General features: G+C 44.3%; 1 pseudogene; it reads right to left on the bottom strand.

The window, feature by feature from the left end:
* Positions 1-329: 329 nt before the first annotated feature.
* Positions 330-3,351, bottom strand: LOC134483974 (small ribosomal subunit protein uS17-like; annotated as a pseudogene).
* Positions 3,352-12,135: the final 8,784 nt, after the last annotated feature.

Below are 12,135 nucleotides of genomic sequence, written 5' to 3'. Positions count from 1 at the left end.
AGTCACAAAAGAAAGAAAAGTTATTAAGGAAGTTTTCAAATACATGAGTGGAAAAATCAGGTAGGTAGTTACAGCCCGGAGGAGAAATCTCGGCTACAGGCCTCAGATGTTATCTGAGCCCTTTGATTTGTAGAGAATAGAGTTTTGTTAATACATTCCAAAGGATTTTATCCGCTTATCGGAGTTTTCGGTTCAATACAGAGGTAGGCAAGGAATGGCTCTTAGACCAAGAAAAACTGTAATTAGCCCCTAGACCCACAGCATTCCAACTCTTTCATTAAAGCTTTAATCAGACAATTGCATTTGTAGATACGGTTTCTTTCCAGGGATTCTTATTTACAGCCTGACTGTTGCTTTGCTGGATTCCAATTCAAATCTGAGTCTCTGGGTATTCCTTCCCTGGCTCCCGGAAGTCTGCTGGGCAAGCGTTCCTGCTCTATCTCCAGCCCTCCCTTTGGGGGACCTGTTTACAGTTGGCCTGGTCAGTAGGTGACCAGGCTTCCCAGATGGTTTCTCGGGAGCTGGACATGAATCTAAGGTATCTTTCAGATCGCTGGTTGCCAGTGCTGGTCCTGTTTTTGGTGACTTTTTTTTTTCATTCAGTGTGGCAATACATTTTTTGTTGTTGTTGTTGTTAAAGATTTATTTATTTACTGTATGTATGTGAGCACACTGGCGCTCTCTACAGACACACCAGGAGAGGGCTTTAGATTCCATCACGGATGGTTGTGAGTCACCACGTAGTTGCTGGGAACTGAACTCAGGTCCTCTGGAAGTGCAGTCAGTGCTCTTAACCATTAAGCCATCTCTCCAGTCCTACAATCCCCCTTTTCTTTTAGTCTGAAATTTCTCCATAATTCTTAATATGCAGAACATGGAAATATGTGTGCGAAGCAAGGCTTTACTGATAACAAGTTATAACGTTAGTTATGTTTTACATTAATTTTCCTTTTTCTTAACAATTTTTTTTTGTAGGTTGGAAAATAACTTTACTTGTTCTAGGGCATTGGCTGGAGTTCCCTCAGAACTCCTGAAACTGCTTCTTGGTGCCAGCAGCCTTGGTGACCTTGAGCACATTGAATCCAACAGTCTTGCTCAGGGGCCTGCACTCCCCAACAGTGACAATGTCACCCATCTGGACATCCCTGAAACAGGAGGACAGGTGCACAGACATGTTCTTGTGACGCTTCTCAAAGCGATTGTACTTTTGGTTGTAATGGAGATAGTCCCGGCAGATGACAATGGTCTTCTGCATCTTCGTCACGACACCAGGCAGGATCCAACCTGGGATGGAAACATTACCAGTGAATGGCTCATTTCTTGTCTATGTAGGTGCCCTCCATGGCCTCCTTGGGCGTATTGAAGCCTAGACCGATAGATGTTTTTGTAGTACCGAGGGAGTTTTTCCTTGCCGGTTTCTCCCAGCAAAACACGCTTCTTTTTTTGAAAGATTGTAGGCTGCTTTTGGTAAGCAAGCTCCGTCTGAATGTCCGCCATCTTCCCGGCAGCCTGAGAAAAGGACTATTCTTAACAATTTCATACAGGGAAACATGGTCATCTTCATCCCAAGTCCTTACAACACAGCCCCTTTCAGCTTCTTGTCATATTTTTTCCATTTGTTTATTTATTTAAATTTCATTTATTTATCTTGATAATTCACTAAGCCCACTAGTGTTTCCCATGTGCATATTGATGTGGGGCAGTGAGAAATTTATTTTACCGCACTTCTTCATTACACATATAATTTTACCACTTATTTAAAATGTAATCAAATTTGTATGCTAATGAGATGGATGTGCTTGGTTATTTCTATATAAAAGATTAAATCATGGCTTAAATGCAGGATGTAGAGGAATGTTGGTGTTTTTCTGAGTTGATTTATATTTTTATTTTATAACTGTCAATGCTTAAAGAAAAAACCACACTTCATGTGGACAAGATAAAAAATGGCAGAAGTGTGCTTGGTGACATTTCAGAACTGCTGAACATTTTGTCCCCAACCCAGTCCAAAATTTATTTGATGTCTTCTTATGAAACTCCAGTCTTAACTTTAAAAATCAAATATTCCAACAGAAGATGGCCCAAAGTCAAACTAACCCTATGCATGCTGAGCGCCAGACATGGGAAAGGATTAAATAATTTTATTTTGTGTAATTAAACCATATGTCTCTATAAGAGTGAGGAACTGTAAGTGCAGTTGCTGCTATTCCTAACATATAATCATCTCAAATCCAGCATGTACAATGCAAAAGGCACATGTATGCTCAGATAAAGACTCCAGTGAGGTCATGTGACATAACCCGGACAAGCATTGCCAGAAATACCCCCCCCCAAATTCATTACATATTTGGTTCTGGATTCAGTTTTAATTGCACAATGCAAACTCTTTCACCATTGCCCAAGTTTTTGTAAGCTCTGCATTCAGTTACGCAACCCCGTGTGGGGTCATGGCTCACAGCTGAATGCGCTGGGCTCTAAGGAATAGATGGCTTCCCTCTGTTCTCTTTTCCAGTTCTCCGGATGGAACCTGGAGTCTCAGCGACACTCGCCGCCGCTGAGCCAAACCTCAGTTCTGGTACCTGCATTTTATGTTCCAGCTGAGGTGGCCACGTGTTCATCTTTGCAATAAGGGAAGCTTTCGATCCCTAGGCTTTCTGAGAAGGGAGAGGGGTTTCAGTGGAGAACCTTGGGCTTTCCTGTCAAATAGATCTGGGAAAAGGATGATGTAACGCATAGGTTGGCCTTGGGATTGTAGATAAGTGACTTAACTTGAGTACTGCTTTCTTCATCGACAAATTAGAAAGTGCTGGGTCTGAAGATTTGAAGCGGGTGACCTATAATCCAAAAACTATTTGACATCCAGACTCAAGATTCTAAGCACTTAATTAATGCTACACCCCATTCACTCTTTCGTTTTCAGACATGGAAACAAAGGCCCAAGGAAAGTATCTCTCATAGCCAAGGTCTTGTGGCAAACAGCAAAGTGTGAACCAGTTGGCCCTCTTATCTGGGTGCTGGCTATTACATTTTGCCAACGCTAAACATACACTCTGCCGATAGGTGACATCTTAGCCCCCACTTTTTTGACGATTGAACGGCAATCGATTATGGGCTGAGTGTGATGTCTTCATTTAACTACTGTTTGAAGCCGAGTACCCATACTTCCTCAGGGATGCTGACAGACATCCCCACATGACAGAGATTTTTCACTCGCCTTGTAAGGACTGACTGAAAAGGCACGTGTCTGTAAAGACGATGCCCCTGGGGAGAAAGCTGGATGAAACAGAAAGCCCTTGCTATCTTCCCAGTTGCTGGCAATCCACAGGCTTCATAGATGGGAAGGTGTCATCCCAGGAGGAGACTGGGAAATCCCTTTAAAAAGCCATTTTGATTGTGGCTCTGGGGTGCAATGTCCTCTTCCTCTGATGCTTTGAGCCCCACTTTAGAAGGCTTGAAGGCTCCAAAAACAAATGATTTTGACATGATGACATAAATTATGTATGAGTATCAATTGAATATTCAAGCATAATGAGTTTATGGAATCCAAGAGAATGTTTCCATTGAGACACTGCAATACTGCTATTGTTGGGATCAGGACCCAGCTGATCCCTTATAGGGAGGCTTTGTGCACATTTGAAAGAGGCACCCCCTCTGGGTGATGCAGTCCTGAGGGTACATGACTTGGCAGGCAGAGGACGAGCTGAATCTTAGGCCCCTTTTGTCCCATTGGCTGGATGCCTTTGTGCAGTGCACAAACTGCTCCCCTTTAAGTGGCAGTCCCGATTGCCCGCTGGAACCCTGTGCCAGCAGAAGAGATTTACAGGCTTAGAAGTGCCTGTGTTGCTTGTCACAGAGTACATTTGAAAGATGCAGAAGTGACGGGCGCTTTTCCATTACCCTCACCCTGAATTCATTCGCAAGGGGTAAAGCGTCAGGTTCAAACGTCCCCTGGAAGCTGATGAAGGCTTCGCGATGGTTAGAATCTTTTACCCAATCTTGATGGGCAGAACCTGAGGGTCGTGCTCCAGGATTTGCCACTTTGTGGTGCCACAGCAGAGAGGACAAAATAGTTGCATGGGGTTGGGGGCGGGGAGGCAGAGAAAAGTGATGGCTAAAGCATAGGAATCAGACCGTACATACTTCTGGCTCCAAGACACAAGGGCATAGATATACATCTTCCCACATCTCCTGGTCATTTCGCGTAAAACGGTGCCAGAGAAAAGATGAGTTTGACGGAAGGAACGTGGCAGTCCCCACCTCTGCACCTCTTTTGCTTCATAAAATTTCACCAGGTGCGAGGAGGCAGGCGGTGCGAGAACGCTAACACGGGCAGCCAAACAGCCCTAAGGAAAGCCAGTTCTTGCTAGCTGCAGGACAAGGGAAAAGAGCGCCTTGCAGAACGGCTCAGTTGGAATTGCTCTACGAGAGCCAAGTATCGGGGCATGAGCTATGCCCTAGCACCACTCACAACAGTAGAACTGCGTGAAGAGCCTGTGCTTATGTTCTTATCCAGCTGCCTCGAGTCAACCCATGGGACTAAGGAAGACCCGGTGGGGAGGCAGGAATTTTACAGGTTCTTGGCAGAAATGGGCCTCCTGCAACTTCTCCACCAGATGCTCATGTGGCAGGAGCCGGGGCCTCTGCATTCCCTCAGCATTGACTGGGTGCTGTTCCCGATGCAGGTGGTACCAGAGGGAACAGGGTGGGAAGCTGGTAAATCCTAACTATAGAAATGTCCTGCCTGTTGCTGACTTTTGGCCAACTTGACACCAGCCAGAGGTACGTGGAAAGAAGAACCTCAATTTGAGAAAAGGCCTCCACCCGTATTGTCTGTGAGTGCGTCTGTCAGGTGTTTTCTTGATTAATGGTTGGTGGGGACCGGCCCAGCCCATTGTGGGTGGTTCTACTTCTGGGCAGATAGCCAATGCTTGGTTGTTCAAGAAAGCAGGCTAGGGGCTGGGGATTTAGCTCAGTGGTAGAGCGCTTACCTAGGAAGCGCAAGGCCCAGGGTTCAGTCCCCAGCTCTGAAAAAAAGAACCAAAAAAAAAAAAAAAAAAAAAAGAAAGAAAGAAAGCAGGCTAAGCAAACTGTGGTGAGCAGGCCAGCAAGCAACATTCTTTCATGGGCCCTGCCTCAGCTCCTGCCTTAAGATTCTGCTCTGACTTTTCTCAATGATGGACTATATCTAAAACTTGTAGGATGAAATAAAATCTTTCCTCTCCAAGCTGCTTTTGGTCATGGTGTTTTGTCACAGCAATAGAAACCCTAAGACAATATACTGTTCTGTACTACACTACACTACACTACACTACACTATACTATACTGTAGTCTAGTAGTAACTAGGTTCCCCAGTCGCCATTTGGCAGGAGTCTGGGGATGAAGGCTTGGACTTACTCCACCCAGCAGTAAGGTGATATTCTTCTGGTTTTGTGCTTCAGTAGAAGCCAAACAAGTAAGCCATATTTCCACATCACCTGACAGTAATAAAGTGTCACCACCCACAATAATAAAGTGTCACCACCCTCCTCCATTGGTGCTAGCATAGCTGCTAAAGTGGTCAGTCCGACCCAGAGCTTCAGCACGGCAGCTGAAAATCAGTAATAGCATGAGTCAGGAACAGCCAGACACGGTGGCACTTACTTGCAAGGCTGAGGAAGAATGGCTACGAGTTTCAGGCCAATCTGAGCAACAAAGCAAGACAAAATACTGTCTCAAGAATAAAACAAAACACCCCCCCAAAAAAACCCCAAAAGACCAAACCAAACCAAACAATAACAACAATAAAACAAAGAACCAGAAAAACTAGAAGAGACTACTAACGGAGAGAAGTCTAGGCTTAAACAAATGCTAGAATTATCTGACGAGAATTTAAGCGCTGTTGGCTGGAGAGACGGCTTAGTGGTTAAGAGCACTGGCTCCTCTTCCAGAGGTCCTGAGTTCAATCCCCAGGACCCACATGGTGGCTCACAACCATCTGTAAAGAAATCTGGCATACAGGTGTAGGAGCAACAGAGCACTCAGACATTAAGTAAATTAATTAATTACATTTAAAAAAGAATTTAGGAACCACCATCATAAAAATACTTTTCACAAGTAACCAAAACACACTTAAAACAAATGAAAATTTGTTTTAAGCAAATGACAATCTTAAGCAAAAGGCAGTTGACAGAAAAAGAAGCCATATAGGGACTAGAAAGATGGGTCTGCAGTTAGAGCTTTACTGCTCTCGCAAAGGGCCCAGCTTGGATTGCCAGCGCATACATGGTGGCCACGCCCACTTGTAACAGCAGTCCCATCCCCCTCTATCTTTAAAGGGCACCAGGTATGCACATGGCACACATACATACATGCAGGCAACATACTCAGACACATAAATTAAATAAGAATGTAAAAATGTAAAAAGAAACCAACTAGAAATTTTGCAAATTGAGAATAAAGCAATCAGAATAAAACTTCCATCAACTACTGGGCTCATGGTGGCTCCTGCCTGGAGGCAGAGGCAGGTGGATCTCTGTGAGCTCAAGACCAGCCTGGTGGTCTACATAGTGAGTTCCAGGCCAGTCAGGGCCAGCCTGAGTTTCAAACTCAGAGAAGCTCTGTTTCAACAACCAAAATCAAATGAGCAAAACACCAAAAATAACAACAACAACAACAACAACAAAGCAAAACAAAGCTCTTCCATCAATGAGATCCTGAGCATAATGTAGGGCTCATAGAAAATAAAACCAATGAAGCCAAAGCTAGAACGTTATAGATTAAATTACCCAATCTGAACAATAGAAATAGGGGAAAAAAATAATGGACAGAACCTTAGGATGTGTGAGACACTAAAACAGGTACAATATTCATGAGGGTAGGACTTAAATTAAAAGGTGTTTAAGGAAATTGTCAGTCGGGCATGGTGGTGCCATCGGAACTCTTGGGGGTGGGGTAGAAACAACAGGATTGTGAGTTTCAGGACAGTCCAGCCTACATAGCAAAATCTGGTGTGAAAAATAAAAAATAAAAATGGAAACATTTCCTGAATTTTCCAAAATATACAAATATTTAAGAAACAGAGGGCAAACCCCTAAAGAGAAGAAAGAACCCTTCTTTCTCTTTAGAAGGAACCAAATGCCAAGGTCAGCCTCAAAGTCAGGTGAGTCATTTTAAAAACAAACAAAATGTGTGTGAACACTGCCTTACAGGTCAGTGTCACAGGGTGCTAGGTCACACTCACACCCCACTTGAGCATTCAGTATCATTTTAGGAAAGTTTACTTAGCTTGGATGTCCCCCAGAGGCTTGGTCTCCACCCAGCGTCACTTTTGGGAGGTGGTAGGACCTTTAAGAAATGGGACCTAAAGCTGGGTGATGGGGGGTGCATGCCAGCATTCAGGAGGCAGAGGGAGGTTCATCTGTGAGTTAGAGGCCAGCCTCATCTACAGAGCAATTTCCAGGATAGCCAGGGCTACGCAGAGAAACCATGTCTCAAAAAGAAAAGAAAAAAGAAAAAAATAGTGGTGCCTAGAGGCTAGAGAGATGGTTCAGTACTGGCCGCTCTTCCAGAAGACGTGGGTTCCATTCTCAGCACCCACACGACAGCTCACAACCACCCGAAGCTTCAGCTTCTGGCCTCCACAGGTACCAGGTATGCAAGAGGTACATAGACATACAAGCAAAACACACCTACATGCAGCATTCAGGGAGGTGCAGTGAAGAAGCTGCTGACATAACCGCTCCCTGAGCGGGGAGTTTGTTTCCTTGACACAGGATTTCTCTGTGTAGCCCTGACTGTCCTGGAACTCTTTGCAGACCACGATGGCCTTGAACTCACAGAGATCAGACTGCCTGAGTGCTGGGCTTATGGTGTGCACCACCGCTGCCTGGCACCAGGTGAGGGGGAAGGTTTTTATTGTGGGCAAGAGAGAGGAAAGATCCAGAGGAGTCTGGAGGAGTCCAGAGCAGAGAGAAAAGTACACTGGGCATGGCTAGGACTAGGGAAGACGGAGAGTTTATCAGAGACAGTAAGAGATTGCCCTGGAAAGCACAAAGGCTAGAACGTGCTGAGAGTACCTAGAGAGTCTGAGAGCGAGAGGAATCACCCCAATCATAAGGAAGACGAGAGGCCAGGGGAGGGGCTGCATTGGGGAATGGTTTCACAAGATGCTGAAGGAGCTGGCTTTTACCTATCAGAAATCTAATAGTCCAGCTTGAGCTCATTTCTAGACACACAGAGGGTCTGAGACCTAACACATGAAGTAAAATAAAATGAAAGAGAAATTTATAAAAAAAAAAAAAAAGATGAAGTGAAGCCTAGTGGAAGAAGAAAATGATACAATTGGAAGTATGTCCTTTAAGGGGCTATTTGGGCCCCTGTCCCTACCTGTCCTTTCTACTTCCTGGCCATTAGAAGATATACAGGGTTTCTCTACCACCAGATACCACCATGACATTGTGTCTTCATCTGGACTCAAAGCAACAGGGCCAAGAAACCAAGGTTGAATCTTCTGAGACTGTGAACTAAAACCCTTCCTCCTTAAAAGGTGACTGTCTCAGGTCCCTTTGTCACGGGGTATGGAAAAGTAACACACACGTGCCAACCCAATAAATGGTGACATAATTCATTCAACTGGCGAACTCGGAAGTTGCTTGAAGAGATGAGTTTTGTATGGCCATTTTGTCTGCATGCATGTTTATGTGCCACACATGTGCCTGTTGCCTTGCAGAGGCCAGAGGAGGGCATCAGATCCCCAGCAGTTGGCTTGTAGACCCTTGTTAGCTGCCAGGTGGGTTCTGGAACCTGAAACTGTTCTCTGCAAGAGCAGCCAGTGAGTGCTCTTAACTTCTGCAACATCCCTCTAGCCCAGGAGATGCCTGTTAAGAATCTTTTTCCTTTCATAATCTTAACAATTGTGACTATTCACAATTCTCACATGCATGCACTCGTGTTCCTCTGGCAGCAAAATTAAGGTTGTAGGCGTGAGGATCCGGGCATTTAAAAATAAGTTCATTGTTTTAATGTATGTAGTATTTAAAGTTATTCAAGTTAACATTCTAGGGAGAGTAACACCCAGAAGTATTTTCAACAGAAATACAATAACCGCAGGAATCACGATCTCCAGCTGGAAGTGGGCCAGCTCCTTGGTCAGCTGCCGGAACTAAATAATCCAAATGGATGAGATTCCTTGGACACATTTTTTGCATATATTTTAGTTTATCAAGGAATGTAGCTAGCTTTCTCATACGAAGGACACTTGAAAAGTGCTTGGTTTCTTGATGTGTGTATTCAGTCGTTCTCTGTAGTCCTCAGAGCAACTGGGAAGACATGAACTTCTTTCCAGAGAATGAAAGAGATACAAGGAAGGAGGTTTATGCTCGAGTTCCCCAACCAGGGGCAAAGGCTAACACAGATCTGATTACATTTATCTCCCAGCATTTCAAAGGATATAGAAACTCCCTTTTATTCTGGTCATAACTACGGATTTATGATGGAGAATGTCATTTCATTTATTTGAGCCAAAATAAAATATTTTTGCTCAGTGGCAGATCTATGTCTTTGACAAAGCTAAATGGTTATACGCTTATCACTTCTTGGTTATTTTCCCTCATTTTAACAAACACTTGTGCCTATATGTGCCAAGCACACATGGTTCCTACCTGTGAGGGGAACGGGAAGGCTGTGGAACACCATTTGGTGTATTCTCATACATGGGTCTATTATCAGAGCCTTGTTTCTAAACGTTTGGATAATGTTCTTTGTTTTCCCTTTTAAGCAACAGAAATCAATTATTCATTAGTCGGCTCTCATCTCAGGAACTCTGAATGTGAAGTTAAAAACTCCAAGTACCCTTTGTTCCCATGTTGCATCATCATCTATATTCCTTGCCCTTCTATTCCAGTCACATACAGGGCTAGAGCTGGAAACTGAGCATGGATATATCAGTAAGGGGGAGTAGAGTGGAGAGATAGCTCGGCAATTAAGAGTACTGGCTGCCCTTTCAGAGGACCCAGTCCAGTTCCCAGAACTCACCTGGCAGTTCACAAAAAATACACATACATACATATGGACAAAATACTCATACACATACAAATAATATTTGTCTTTTTAAAAAAGAATATATCAATCAATCAATCAATTTCCACTCCCTTTCCCCTCCCCAGAAGTGATAAAAGTCAAAGCAACCCCTTCTGTAATGAGCTTTCTCCATCTTTTTTTCTTTACATTTTTCTCTGCCTGAACATGTTTTGCTTTTATCGTCTTCCTGCTGCCACACTCCATTTAACAACTGGAATTTTAAGACTCTGCTGTGTCCCATGGGTAGGTTCAGTTGTTTTCTGTTTTGTTCACAAAAGCCTAGAATCTAGGACAGCCTTCAGTCCCTTCTGACACGCTTTAGCCTGAACCTGATAAGACCACAGCAAAGAGTTTGACTGGAATTTCAATAGTTGTTCTGGCACCTTCTGTAGAAGCTATTGGTTTTCTGAAGGGGTGTTTTAAAATGCAGAGGCTTGTGCATGGCTAATTGTGTTTGAATGAGAAAAATGACGTCATGAGTAATGGCTATGGTAGCGGAAAGAGACTGTCCTTGCATGCCCTCTTAGTTTACTTGCAGACAGAGTTGAAGCTTGGTACTAGAGGAAAATTTATTCTCTTGGGACCATGCCTAGTACATGCTTCTAGGGTGGGGAACAAATACAGTCAGTTAATCTAAATCAACAAAACCCGATTAGCCCACCTCCCCCAACGGCAGCCAAGAAGGTCAGATTCTGTTTATTTTCACAATGCATCAACAAATCATTTATTTCCTGACACCAGAGATTTTACATTTCAGCATAAAATAGCGTTAATCCCCCCAGTCGATAAAATGACCACTACCACAGTTTTAAGCCAAGTAAATACTAGTCAGGTTGATGGACTCTCTGGCCAGGTCCACCTCTGCTTCCCAGAAAATGGCTCTGAGTCATGCCTCGGAGAAGCTTTAAAAAGGCAATCCCGAAGGCCAGAGTATTTCCTACCAGGTCCAATCAAGGGCAAACCTACATTCTGTTGTATTTCCTGCCCACCTACCTCCCGCCCTCATGTGATCAAATACATCCAGTGCAGTTGGGTCAAAGAAGCGTGTTTAGGGGAGTGAAAGCAGGAGGCTTGTAATCTCCCATAAACAATAGCCTCCAGCATTTCAGTCCCTTGTCATTAGGGCAAGGGACTTACAGGTTAGAAGCATTTTTGTTCCGTGGATCTCTTAGGCACAGTAATTAAAACAAAACATTGGCTCTCATAATAGTAAGCATTCGTGGTTTCCTGGTGTGCTGGTAGGTTTTCTGTTTCCGTTGTTTTTGTCTGCTTGACACAAATCATCTCCAACAGACTACCCTGTAGGCAAGTCTGGGGCATTTCCTTGATTGCTGCTTGATATGGGAGAGCAGTGGCATCCCTGGGCAAGTGGTTTTGCACTGTATAAGAAAAGAAGCTGAGGACAGAGGGCAAAGCAAATCAGGTTTTTGTTTAAGTTCCTGCCTCCACATTTCCACCCTGGGACTACTCAAAGTTGGACTGGAATGCAGCGTGTAACCCCACGCTACCAGCCCCCGTTCAGGTTCCCTCGGCTCTGTGGATAAAAGGCACACACACTTCAGCTTATTTTTAATAAGCTTTTTAGCTCAATGGTCAAGCACTTCTAAGTCTCCTGCCGCTAATGTGTCCTTACCTTCACTCCTGGCTCAACACTCTAAGTCTGCCCTCAATTTAGTTGCCTGGTTACCTTCTCCTTGCTCAGTACCCTAAATCTGCTGCCCCCGGCTTAGTTGTGTCTCGAGCCTCTCTCCTGCTGTCCCAGGCCCAGTTGGGAAAGCGGCCATCGGCTACTTCACCCGAGATCTCACATGGCTGGTGGCTCCCTCTCCGCAGCATGGCGAAACCTTTCCCCTTCTGACTCTCTTGGCCAACCTGCAAAAACCAGGAAGTCCCGCCTCTTCTTCCCAGCCATTGGTTACTAGTGTCTTTATTGATCAATCAAAAACCAATTGGAGAACAAGACCTTCAGCTTTCGCACACAAATTCCCAATCAGAATCACCCCACACTCTGGACTGTTAATTGTAAGCAGAACAAACCCTCTCAAAGTTGTTTGTGGCCACAGGATTTATTGCAGTAA

This window comes from Rattus norvegicus, chromosome 1 (genome assembly GCF_036323735.1).
Source record: "Rattus norvegicus strain BN/NHsdMcwi chromosome 1, GRCr8, whole genome shotgun sequence".
In the NCBI taxonomy this organism is placed as follows: Eukaryota; Metazoa; Chordata; class Mammalia; order Rodentia; family Muridae; genus Rattus; species Rattus norvegicus.
The sequence above is the reverse complement of the archived record's forward strand: the minus strand, read 5'-3'. Positions and strand labels throughout refer to the sequence as shown.